Raw genomic sequence first — 13,969 nt, forward strand, 5'->3', positions numbered from 1 at the left:
TCCCCTGCTGCATGTAAGAGATTAAAGGTTTTACATATACAACTTTAAAATGTGATCATCCTAATTATTTTTTTATATGTGAATTAAAAAAAATGTTTATTTCTTGACATATGTTTATGTTGTGAGAAAATAAAATGAACTGTAATGACATTAATTGTAATTAAATATTCGTTTATTTCCTATTGCCCCTTAGCCTTACCCCTTTACTTGGTAATTATTAAGCTTTCTCTCTTTCTCCTCTGTTCGTCTGGTAAGTGTGGATTCATGCTTTTTTTTATGCTAAAATATTATTTCGAATAATGTTACCTAATCTTACTGTTGACTGTTATTGCTATTTATGAATGGGTTGGTTTGTACAGTAAGGCTCACACCTGGTGCTTTTCCCTTCCTGATGTCCCATTAAAACATGCTTTTACACAGTGGGACCCTCGGCAGCCTGATAATGTGGGTGGGAATGAAGCCTGTTGTCTAACAGGCCCACATGTATTCTGGTATGATTTCTCTAAAACATTATTAAAAATGCATGTTTATGCTAGATCATCTGGCATATAATGTTTCTATATGGTGCACTTCAGAATTATTGACACCTGTCTATAAAAATAAGCAAAATAAGTATATAAAAGGAATAATGAACCTGAAATAAGGAATAGTATGTACTCTTAAGTACACTTTTCTTCTTAGTAGAAAAGCTTTCCTATTGCTTTTAGGAAAGTGCAGAGTTTATATTTCTATTTAATTATAATTTTAATAGAGATGTTTATGATACATCTACTTGTGCACATGCACTTAAAATTCAATTTTTCATACAACATAGTATCTTGAAGATCTGTGTGATTTTAATTCAAACATGGTAGTTTTAGATTATTTTAATTTGTTTTATATAAATAGAGAAATGTCTTTAGTTTTTGAAAACAATTTCCCCCACATAACTTTGAGTTCTTAAATGAGGGGCAACAACAGTTCTGGATTTGCATATACTGTAACCTTTTTTATGCAAATATATTTTGCATATATACTGGAATTGTATTCTTTTTTCGCTACCTTGAGAGTGTTATACACCTTTTTTATTTTTTCCTGAAAAAAGATACATAAATTAATGACAATTATTCTAAAAGCTTACAGTGCATCAGGACAGTATTCACAGCGCTTTACTTTTTCCACATTTTGTTATGTTACAGCCTTTCAAAGTAGATTAAATTAATTATTTTTCTCAAAATCTTACAAATGATACCTCATAATGACAATGTGAAAGAAGTTTGTTTGAAATCTTAAAAGAAAAGAAAAGAAAAGAAAAAAAAAAAAGAAAATCACATGTACATAAGTATTTACAGAATTTGTTATTGCACTCAAAATTTGAGCTCAGGTGCATCCTGTTTCCACCAATCCTCCTTGAGATGTTTCTACAACTTAATTGGAGTCCACCTGTGGTAAATTCAGTTGATTGGACATGATTTGGAACAGCACACACCTGTCGATATAAGTCCCACAGTTAACAATGCATGTAAGAGCACAAACCAAGCCATACAATTTGAAGGAATTGTCTGTAGACCTCCGAGACAGGATTGTATCAAGGCACAGATCGGGGAAAGGGTACACAAGAATTTCAGCAGCATTAAAGGTCCCAATTAGCAGAGTGGCCTCCAATATCTGTAAATGAATTTTGGAACCACCAGGATACTTCCTAGAGTGGAGCTGGCCACAGAACTGAGGGATCAGGGGAGTAGGAGAGATGAGAACCATCCAGAGGAACAACCATCTTTACACCACTCCACCAATCAGGCCTGTATATTACATAAAAGCCCACCTGGAGTTTGCCAAAAGGCACCTGAAGGACTATCAGACCATGAGAAATGAAGATTGAACTCTTTGGCCTGAATGCCAAACGTCAGGACTGGAGTGGCTAGAGGACAACACTGTGAATGTCTTTGAGTGGCCCAGCCAGAGCCCAGACCTGAACCAGATTGAACATCTCTGTCAAATGTCTGAAAATGGTTGTGCATTTATGATACCTATACAACCTGACGGAGCTTAAGAGGTTCTGCAAACAAGAATGGGAGAAACTGCTTAAAAATAGGTGTGCTATTCTTGTAGCATCATATTCAAAAAAGACTTGAGGCTGTACCTGGTGCCAACGGTGCTTCAACAAAGTATTGAGCAAAGGCTGTGAATACTTATGTACATGTGATTTTGTTTTTGCTTTTTATTTTTAAGAAATTTGCAAAGATTTCAAACTAACTTTCACATTGTCATTATGGGGTATTGCTTGTAGATTTTTAAAGAAAATAATGAATTTAAAATATTTTTGAATAAGGCTATAACATACAATGTGGAGAACATGAAGTGATGTACAAGCTACTTAAGATACATTACAGGCACTTTCCGAGTTAAGTCCAAATTTGTTCATTTTTTCTTACCCATGCACAGCAATGCAAATCTTGGCCAGAAGGCTCATGTTTTTTTTTTTTGTTATAATAAAACTTTTTACATTGTAAAGTGCATGCATTATATGCTGCTAAGAGCCTGAATGGAGCACACAAACGTTGGCATTATCACATTTCAATAATTATTCTTTTAAATGTTAAATAGTTTAAACAACAGAAAATGAAAACTTAAAGCACATACTCACCACAATACAATACATTATACTGACTTTGATCTGTGTTTTGTTGTACATTTTTCACAGATAATATCATTGGTTCTGGCAGATATGTCGGCGTCACTTCTCCAATGAGCTGGAGTGAAGCTCAGGCTTACTGCCGAAAGTTTCACACAGATTTGGCTTTTATAAACGGTACAGCAGATAACCTGATGCAGAGAGTCGCATACACTCAAGGTCGGTCTTGGAATGGCCCATATAGGGGCAAATGGCAGTAGTCAGACAGGACAAAGACATCAAACCTCATGCAGCTTGCTGGACAGCCATATATTTAATATAGTGATTAAAAATTGTGCTGTGCTTGATAATGGATTTTTCAAAGACATAAAATGCAACGAGCTCCAATAATTGATCTGTCACACCAGTGAGTTTGGGGTTTAGAGGGTTTTGAAGGTATTTTACTAACCATGTGATCCACACCCATTCTTAGTGTATGTTTTTGTATGCATGTGTGTATATGTGTGTTTTTCTAACAGGAAATTGTAAAACTGAAAGTAAAGTCTGATAAGAACATGGTTGATTATGTCATGCAGTTGGACCTTTTAAAGTTGGTAAATCACATGATGCCCTCAAAATTATAGTATATATTATCTTACCATTTTACAATAAAAAAAAACAAAAAAAACAGCATTCTGTCACTATATAGCTTAGGATTGCTGAATCATCTGTATCCTTTTTTTTTATTTTTTAAAAGCTGGAGAGTTGATCAGTCAAAAAAAAAAGGCTCAAGGGGGAAAAAATGTCAGTGCTTATTTTTATAAAAATAAATAAATAAAAAAAATTATAAATGGAAAAGAAGGTAGAAACATGATTCACGTGATTGAATATGGTTTGAGTCAGGACCAGGGTTCAAACCGAGATCGTTTTTCCGGGTGGTTTTGACACATACAGTTCGCAACAAGAACGAGGGTAAGGGAAAGAATAAGGGGAAAACACAGAAGTCAGAACACTGTGTTCAGGGAGGCAAAGTTCAAAACAATCCACTGAAAATGGTCTCACAAAACACAGAGAGCAAAAACAAAAGGAAAGTAACAACTTAAAGTAGCGAACTTAACCAGTAGAAAAGTACCAAAAGAAAGAGACAAACTGCGGCTAAAGCAGGTAACAAATCAAATAAGTAAAAGAAGTCAGAAATCAAAGGAAGTTAAGCAGTACTACAGAACCACTTGAGGATAGGCAAAACAAAAACCTATCAAGGTAGAGACGAAGAGGAGCATCTTATTATACAGAGGTTTATGAGATACAGGTGGCAGGTGGCTTAGGACAGAGGAGCCCGGGGTGGCTCTAAGGTCAAGGCCATAGAACCTGACAAAGGTCAGCGGGGTGGACCAACCCGCAGCATCACAGATGTCCTGGAGTGACACTCCAGCGGACCCGGCCGTAGAGGCCGCCAAATTCCGGTGGAGCGAGCCCCGACCGCGATTGGAGCGGGGACCAGGAGTCGCAGCTAAAAGGATGGCATCCGCTACCCACCTGCTTAACGTCCGCCCATCGGCCAGGAGACCCGCCCTATTAAGGCCACAGCAGACGAACAGCTGCACCGACCGCCTCCAAGGACTCGTCCTGTGGAGATAAGCACCCAGTTCTCGCACTGGACACAGCCGGGCCTTGTAACCCCTGGTCGGGGGCTATAAACAGAGGAGGGCAGAATGCCTGTAACACGATACATCGTGTGGGAGCACCCAGCCTTGTGTAAAGAAACACTCTGGCCATGCCAGGGGGCAAACTCCAGGTGGGCGAGGCAACTGCCAAGTCCCAGACAGGCACTCTGAGTTGCGTCCCGGGCCTCAGCCTCCGGGCGCCGCGGAGGAAACTTGTCACCAATAGGTGCCTACCCAGCGAACACGGAAACCCTCAGGGTCGAATGGGTTAACCCTGTGGCAAACTGTACCTGTAAAAACTCCAGAACTGAACCGACCGGGCAGTTAACTGGGTCCAAGTCATGGCGCTCACACGTGACGTGAACAGTCGCCATCGTGCGGCGTACGACCTCCTCGTGGAGGGAGCTCTGGAGTGGAGAAGGGCCTCTACTACCTTGGTAGAGAGAACAGCCGCTACGAACTGTGCCCCCAGCCACAGCCTCCACAACTCCGGGCGGGGGTGAACCAGGGTTCCGCCCGCGATCAAGGTGCTACCAGGAGGAGACAGACTCCCTCCTGGCGAACTTTTCCAAGAACTCCCGAGAGCAGCACGATCGGGGGAAAGGCGTACAGGCGTAGCCTCGGCCAAGACTGTCCCATGGCAGCCACTGTCTCGACAGGGCGTCTGCTCAGACATCCAACCTTCCCGGGACGTAAACAGCTCTAAATCAAAGGAGTTCTTCCTGGGACCACAAGAGGACCTCCCGCACCAGTCGTTTGCAAGGGGCGAGACCGGAGGCCCCCCTGGTGGTCGATGTACGAGACCACCGCAGTATTGTCCGTGCGGACCAACACATGGCGTTCTCGTAGGACTGGGAGGAAGTGTTGTAACCCCAACAACACTGCCAGCATCTCTCGGCAATCTATGTGCCACGAGAGATGTGGGCCGCTCCACAGACCCTGGGCGGAGTGGCCACTCATGACCGCTCCCCACCCCATGAGGGAAGCGTCCGTTGTTAGCGTTACGCGACGACAAGGAGTCCCTAAACGGGGCCTCAGGACAGAACGTAGGGCCCTACCATGCATCCAAGGCTCAAAGGGCACACAGCGAGACCTTGATGGTACGATACGATACGGAGAACCCTTCTGTCCTGGAGCCACCACTGGAGAGGCCTCATGCAGACAAGGCCGAGTGGAATTACACTGGACGCTGCCGCCATGAGACACAGCAGCCTCTGGAACTGACACACAGTGACTGGCTGGCCTGCTCCTACCCTCCTGACTGCGGTGAGGATGACTACAAACCCGGGCGGGAGACAACCGTGCCGGCAACCCGTCCGAGTCCCACACCATGCCGAGAAAGTGGTTCTCCGCGCTGGAGAAAGTATACTCTACCCGGCGTTTCAGTCTGAACCCCAGTACCTTCATGCAGGCGAGAACAGCATCTCAATGCCGAACTGCCTGGTGCTCTAACGAGCCAACATCAACCAATCGTTGACATAATACAAAATGCGGATGCGCTGAAGCCGCAGCGGGGTCAGTGCCGCGGTCACGCACTCTGTGAAGGTACGGGGAGAGAGCGCTAGGCCGAACGGAAGGATCGATATTGGTAAGCACCTCTTCGTAGGCTAGCCGATATCTAACAGCCGATACCTTCGAGAGCCGAAGCCGCGAGGGAGAGCGCTCACCTCAGAGAGCGCTCTCCGAAAATCCTCCCACCTCGGAGGAAGAAATACAGAGCACCGCGTCACATGCACCGGAGAAGGAACCGCCAAACGAACGCAATCCCCGGGGAACGGGAGCTCGCCTCGCAGCCGGGAGCGCATAGCCACACAGCTAAAATGCTAACAACCGATACCCTCGAGAGCCGACTAAGCACGCTCCTAAGCTAAGCAAACAACACATCGGAAGACGGAATTCTGCCTGCATTTAAGCTCATGACTGCACAGATAACACACACAAAGCGCTTACCTGAACAAGCAGAAGCTAATGTCGCTACCACCGCACAGCCATCTTGTAGCTTCCTGGTTTACGCGACGTCGCCTGTCTATGATGTCGCGGCTTGCCTATTGGCTAGATTTCACACGTGGTTCAGAGCGTGGACAACGCAGGGGTGTTCCCATAGCGTTTCGACGCAGCTCAAGTTCCTGAAGGGGAACCGATTATGGAGTAGGGACACTCTGGTGACATCTAGTGGAGTAGGAATGGAAGGACAGTAATGTCTAAAGAAGGAAAAAGCAGAACAGTCAGAAATTCTGACAGTTTTTGTGACAGATTTTAATATATTTTTTTATTAATTAAAGTTATTTTAAAAAAAATGTAAAAAGAAACAAAGACCAGCCTATTGCAGTATATTTAAAATTAATAATGGTAGCTTTTAAAAAACATAATTAACCATAAAATCTTTTTTTCCTTTTATTAAAAGTATGGGTATTAATATTACTCTATAAAGTACTTATAAATAAAATTATGTGTATGAATTATGAAGTAGATTAACATTGATGTTTATTAACAATTGTTAATTGTGAAATTCAAATGATTTATTCACATATTTTTCCAATATCTTAGCGGACATTGCTATATGAGTGTGGCTGCACTGATCAGGAGTTACATTAATAAAAAAACAATCTAATGAAATGTGAACACTCCTACTGCTAAGGAATTTAGCTGTACTTTGCCTATCCCTAACCCAACCCTAACCCTAAACCTGTCCTTAAACTTAATTTTGCATCACACTAAACAGTAACTGGCAAGAAGTGTGAAATTTTAAAAAGAAAATGTACATTTTAGTGTGTCTCACTGTAGCAATGAAAGCAGAGTGGATGTGGTTTTAGAATTCTTTTAAAAACCCTGTTCCTATTTTGCAGATTAAGATGAAGCTGGAGAACACCATGGTATCCTGGAAGGTGCAGTCAGATAGACAAATCTTTCACAATAATAATAATAATAATAATAATAATAAAACTCTTAATGCCAGTTCTGCTATTTGTTTAATTTCGTGTAGCCACAATTATCTATAATGAGAATAAAAAAGTTAAACAACAGAATTATCTTGTTTTAAGATTTATTCACTGGGATTAAAATGTACAATGTCTCCGTCGGGCATGGTTTTGTTCGTGGTATAGATTTGCATTTCAAATTCTCACACTATGCTGGATTTTAGAGGCACTTTCTCCTTTTTCATGTTTTATTTTAAGCAAATCGTAACTTGATTGTATATATAGTTGGAGAGGCTGTGAAAAAATCTAGTCAAATATTTGAATATGTAAGAAAATAAACACTGACCTGGTTATCCTCTGTTTTTTTGTTTATAAATATTTGTGTGTAGTATTGTATGATTATCAGAATCAAAATTAAAATGTTTTTAGCAATTGCATTAAGCAATTACTTTGATGGCTAAAATATTTGGTGTTCTATCCTTTTGAAAATGGAGATTGATACCAGAAAAATCCCCACCACAGCTTTACTGATAACATCATTATGCAGAGCTTTGCATACATTCATCGTTGGTCTTGGATTGGCCCAAACTTGTCTTCTTGGACAGCCTGAGAATTATGAAATGAAAAAATAAGATGAAAACTCTTTTGCTTAATAATGACATGTTTGTTGACAAAATATGTTAGTCTCCATTATGTCAAGTGAAGAAGCTTTATTGTCATTTTAACCATATATAGCTGACGCAGTACACAGTGAAATGAAACATTCCTTCTGAACTCTGGTGCTACATACAACAACAATCACAGAAAACAGAAAACACAGGGCGAAGGACTAATAAGTGTCCTCGCCACATGAAGTGCATTGTGTGCAACCTAATGCAAACAGTGCAAAGACAACACAAGACAGTGTAAGACAAATACACAAAACACAAAATACAAAATAGCTCCGCCAGTAAACCTTTTGTATATTCCACACTGTGGTGTGTAAGAGACGTAAAGTGAACAGTAACAAAAAATGTAAAAAAAAATGTTGTGCAAAAGAACAATAGCAGCAATCCAGAAAAGATGTGCAAAAACTGCATGTAAACAGTTTATGGTAATAAAGTGATGTAACGTGAGTGGTACTGAAGACATGGATGTGTGAAGTGAGTACAAATGTGTTTTGAGTCCGGGTTATACAGATCAGTCACACAGTTTTGTGTGTGTGTGTGTGTGTGTGTGTGTGTGTGTGTGTGTGTGTGTGTGTGTGTGTGTGTGTGAGTTGAGTTTAGTTCTGTGTTGAGAAGCCCGATGGCTCAAAGGAAGAAGCTGTTGCACAGTCTGGGTGTGATGGCCCGAATGCTTCGGAACCGCTGTAGCTGCACTGGTTCAATTAATAATGCCCACGCATCGTACTGATGTGGTTTGAGTTTATTCACACACTCTCTCACTCGCTCTCCCTTCAAACACCGTGAAAACTATAAAAAATATAAACATATAACATTCAATACACATCTCACAATCATAATAAACATCCACAAACCATTCATAATTAGACCCAATCACGACATTACAATGCACAATACACTTATATACAACTTATATATAAAACACCTAACACATTCTACATAACAGCACATGAACAACATTATAATATTTGACACAATATTAACAGTTACCGTGTGCGCCTTTGAACCACATGCAGATAAATGGTAGTTATTTGTGGAAGCCGTTCATATCAGCATTTTAACGTGTCCATGTCTTTGCTACGCTCTGACCCATAATTCCCTATTCCCGCGCACAACACTGGCATCACGTGTACATCACATCGTTTAAAGAAACATGCACATACACATTCTCTGAACATTACGTTTCATTTTTAACCTTCTGTTTAAATTTCCATGAAATGAAATGAACTTGAAATAACAACAAAAAACAGTTAAACTGTCTTGCAGACATTTACAACCGCTTCCCTGATGGCAGGAGGGTGAAGAGTGTGTGTGAGGGGTGTGTGGGGTCGTCCACAATGCTGTTGGAGGATGCAGCGTGTGGTCCATGATGGAAGGGAGAGAGACTCTGATGATCCTCACTATCCTCTGTAGGGTCTTGCGATCCGACACAGTGAAGTTCCCAAACCAGGCAGTGATGCAGCTGCTCAAGATGCTCTCAATGGTCCCAAAAGGTGGTCCATTCCTAGGAATAGCTAAATGCCGCACCTGGTCTTTTGTCTTGGGTCAGACTTTCAGTGCCATCAACAGCATTACAGAAGGTTTTCTAGATCTGGAAAATTAACTAGGGTCCATGGTCAATTATCCAAGGGAATTTCATGTAGACAGAAAATGTGGTGAACCAGGATTTTGGCAGTTTCACAAGCTGTAGGGAGCTTTGGCACAAAGTGAGAAGTCATAGAGGATCAGCCAACAATAGTGAGGATGGTGAGGTCAGATAAGAGTCTCCATGAACTATGATGTTTGCAGATGATATTGTGATTAGTGGCGAGATTAGGGAGCAGATTAAGAAGAGCCTCTAGAAACTTTAGATGCTAGGTTATTTCACTGGTATTATTTAGTTTTATGATTTAGACAGTTAAATGCACTAGAATTAGAATTTACATAGTGTAGTCTCTGTGTAGGTCATGGTTGTGATATAGATTTTGCATTTCAAATGCAAAATGCAAACCTCTATGCAAACCACTATGCTGCTTTTTATAGGGATTTTCTTTTTCTTCCGTGACATTGTAGAAACGCTTGTTGTTTGGTAAGAAAATCTATTCTAATACTTTGAATGGGTGTTAAAATGTAAACACTGACCTGGTTAAATCTTATAAATCTTCTGTTCTTATTTATGATATTTTTGTGTGTAGAAACAGTATTGCATGTTTATCAGAATTAAAATAAAAATGTTTCTAAGAAAAGAAAGATTAATGTTAAAAAAAAACTAAACGTGATGCAGAGCACACATTCAGGGTTGGTCTTGGATTAGCCTATATGGGGACACATTGAAGTTGTTTGCTTGATAATGACATTTTGTTTACAAAATAGGTAAAAATCTCCACTATTTACTCTGCCACACCAGTGAGTAAATTAGACTCCACAGCAGTGTTTACACTTTAATTCTTAAATTCTGTAAAGCTGACAAAGAGACAAAGTCCATTGTGAAAAGTGCTATAGAAATAAAATTGACTTGACTTGTTTACTCTCAGGCGAATTCCAAATCGTATTGTGTGTGCTTTTAAGTTGTCCTGTATTAAACAGGTGGTCCATTCCTTTTATCTGGGGGTCAGACTTGACAGTGGCATCAACAGCATTACAGAAGACTCTATATTTGGGAAATATTCTAGGGTCCATAATCTGTGACAAAATCCAATGGAAGGCCATGTAGTCAGAAAATGTGGTGAACGGTAGATACTTCGGGGGATTTGGGGACTGGGGAAGCCCTCGTGGCCCCAGCAGGAGGAAGAACAAACTGTAGGCAGAAAAAAGTGACAGAAAGCGATAAATATGACTATTTTCCCAGCCATTTAGCTGATGTAAGGGTTATGTTTGGTAAACCACCAATGCCCCATCACCAGATGAGAGGACGTAGAGGGGATCAAGTTCAGATGAAGCTATTCTTGATGAATCTCTGAGGGGACAGGAACAGGGGTGCTGTATTGGTTGACAGGTGCTAGGAACGTTCCATTCAGTGCATAAACAGACACAGGATGCTTGAGAGATTTGATGGGAAGGCTAATTTGTAATAGACTAGCATCAAAAAAGTGACCTCTATGCCAGAGTCAATTAGGGCCATGCTATTAGTTGATTTCTAAAAAAAAAGAAATCCATTTAAATAGTTTGCAGCAATTTAAGAAATGAGCACTGATATGGTGTCATCTCATAGGTGTTCTGTTTTTAGAGATGTTGTCCATTGTAATTATTTTGTAGTAATTTTGTAGTAGTTTATATGAGAAAAGATATTGTAGTTCTCTTGCACTGAGAATTTTTCTGACTTGTTTTTGAAATTTGAACATTGTCAAATATAATAACCATGAGCCATACACAGGCATGTTTAATTCTAACTCATATTTAGACTGATCGACTGTAGAGGGATTAGGGGGCTAGAAATATAAGCAATAATGCAGTCTCATTAACAGTCAATGTACACAAGCAAAACAGACATGTTTCTTTCCCCTCTGTCTCAGTTAGTTATTGTTAAGAGATGTTCTCTGTTCTGACTTGTGTCATTTGGAAAGGAATAAAAAGTAAATTCTCTGTGACTGCAGTGTCATTTACTCTCTGTGCAGAATTATGTAAAAGGCAAACTAGAAATGCAAATTAGCTTCAGTTGAGCATCATTTACTTAAGATGTTCTCACCAAAAGGGATTTGGTATTCTAAGGGTTTAGCATTCAAGTGAAACTTTGGAAGCAGTTGAAATAACAGGTATGTGCCAGCGTTATATCTTTCATTCTTTGTCCCATGCTGCATGTATGAGCTGTCTATATATTGGAAACATTTCCAGATAGTTTAAATCAACTTCTAAATTGTTGCTTTTAAACAATAGGCAATTTTACTTATTTGAAAAGTTGAACATTCTAAAAGTGCTATTGACATGAAATCTTTACAAGATGTTGGTAACAACCCATGCAATCCACACAGTTTAGAAATCCTTCTGTAACCAATGCCGTCATTATGTTTTGCAACAATAAGTTTGCAAAGGTCTTAAGAGAGCTCTTTGCTTTTACCCATCATGAGATGTGACACCTTTGTAATGGCACACTTTTATATAGGCCATTAGTTAAGAGAGAATCAGCTCATATTCATTTGCACTGTCAAAGGGCAGGATTGCTTTCTGATTATTGATTCATTTCAGCTGGTGTCTTGGCTTTCCATGCCTTTTTGCAACTCCCTTTCTTTAGGTGTTCATTAATTTTTCCCTGTGTCATTTCACATTATGACACATAACTTAATTTATGGACATGTATGCTTTGATTTCTATGCATTTGTGGATTGCATGGGTTTTTACCAACATCTGGAATCTGGAAAAAAATTATATTTCTTTTTCTTTAGAAATATATTTACTGACAAAAATGGTGGTGTTCACTACTTATTTTACCTGTGTCAGGGAACCACCTGCCACGCCCCCTTTGGTGGCTCTCTATGCCTCCACTCTCCATAGAGCTCCAGGTTTAACCACGCACACCTGGAGCTCATCATCACTCATGCCTCCACTCTCTCTGAAGCTACAGGTTTAACGAGGCACACCTGAAGCTCATCATCACTCCACCCCGCTCCTACATAAACCCCTCACTCACATTCATTCCCCGTTCGTTATTGTTTATGTTGGACTTCCCGTACTGCATGTTCCGGCGTTCCGGCGTTCCTACAGGACTTCTTTCATCCGTTTCATCCGGACTCCAGAATCCCGTACCGGCTGCGCTTCCCCACCCTGTGCATCTCGGGTCAGCTACGCTTCTCCCAATGCGCTACTCGGACTATCTCTCTCAACCTAAGGACTGCCGTGCGTGTGTGTGTGTGTGTGCGTGTGTGTGCGTGTGTGTATCTCTCTCTCTCTCTCTCTCTCTCTCACGCATGCCATTAAAACCCGAGCGAGCTGTACTCCGGCTTCTGCCTTTTGTTTCGCTCACACCGTGACAACCTGCTGCTGTATATATAGTTTATTTACAGTTATATACACGTGTGTGTGATATATATATTTGTTTTTTTCCCTCTTAACCCTTACAGTTACCCTTCAACCAGTTTATGATGAAGCGCTCTCTCTTTCTCCCATGTTTAACAGGTAAGTTTGTATTCCAATATTGTTACATAATCTTGCTATTGACTGTTACTGCTATTAATACCATTAAGTTATTTGTTTGACTTGACTTTATGTATATAATGTCTATGACATGAAATTCCTTCTGTGTGCATCATTAAAAAAAATATTTTTGCAGGTGTTGTCCCAGTCATCCTTTCTCTTCTGCGACCTGTTTCTCGCAAATATAATCTAATCAAGACTACGGTAACATGGTCAGCTGCACAGAATTACTGCAGGGAAACATACGATGACCTGGCTACAATTGAAAGTGACAATGACTGGTTCAAATTAAAGAAAACTTTGTCAAGTGAACCCTTGACAGATGTTGCCTGGGTCGGCTTGTACAATAATATTGACAGCTGGAAATGGTCCTTTTATGATGTCCCACTGAAAAATACTTTTGTGCAGTGGATATCCTGATTATTCGAATGGGAAAGCAACATGTTGTCTAACAAGCCCAAGTGTACAGTTGTACAATAACCCTTGCACATCAGTTTATCCTTTTATTTGTTTCAATGGTGAGAATTATTTTTACTTTTTTCCTATTACTAAAAAAGTTACACAATTTGAATTCCATGATTTAAAAAAAATATATTGTTTTTGCTAGGTGATATAGTTTGTGTTTCACTTATTGGCACCTGTCATTACAAATTAGCAAAATTATTATATAAAAAGATTAAGTAAGTAATAAGTGCTATTTTGAACTTAATTTAGCAGAGATGGCACATACTGTTGCTTACACTTTTCTCATTAGTACAAAAGTTTTCCTAGTGCATTTATTTCTAAAATAAAAACCTGTTTTAAAAATTATAAGTACATCCCACATTTAATTGAAGAGATTACAGCCTCTTGCAAGGTTGGATTGTGAGCTGTGGTTCTGGGTTTACATTTAAATTCCCAATGTCCCTATAAATAATTCAAGCAAACATCCAAACTTGGTTGCTTTCTCTTGCGGATTATATGTTTATAACACATCTACATGTGCATGTGTGCTATAAAATCAGTATTTTATGGGATACTGGT

The 13,969-nt window shown here is 40.0% G+C and overlaps 1 long non-coding RNA gene across 1 annotated transcript; it reads left to right on the forward strand.

Moving 5' to 3' along the window:
- The first annotated feature begins 12,452 nt into the window (after positions 1–12,452).
- LOC124386537 lies at positions 12,453–13,756 on the forward strand. Its single transcript, XR_006925941.1, has 3 exons — positions 12,453–12,590; positions 12,874–12,928; positions 13,083–13,756. It is a non-coding gene; the product is annotated as an uncharacterized LOC124386537 (long non-coding RNA).
- Positions 13,757–13,969: the final 213 nt, after the last annotated feature.

This window comes from Silurus meridionalis, chromosome 5, assembly GCF_014805685.1.
Source record: "Silurus meridionalis isolate SWU-2019-XX chromosome 5, ASM1480568v1, whole genome shotgun sequence".
In the NCBI taxonomy this organism is placed as follows: domain Eukaryota; kingdom Metazoa; phylum Chordata; class Actinopteri; order Siluriformes; family Siluridae; genus Silurus; species Silurus meridionalis.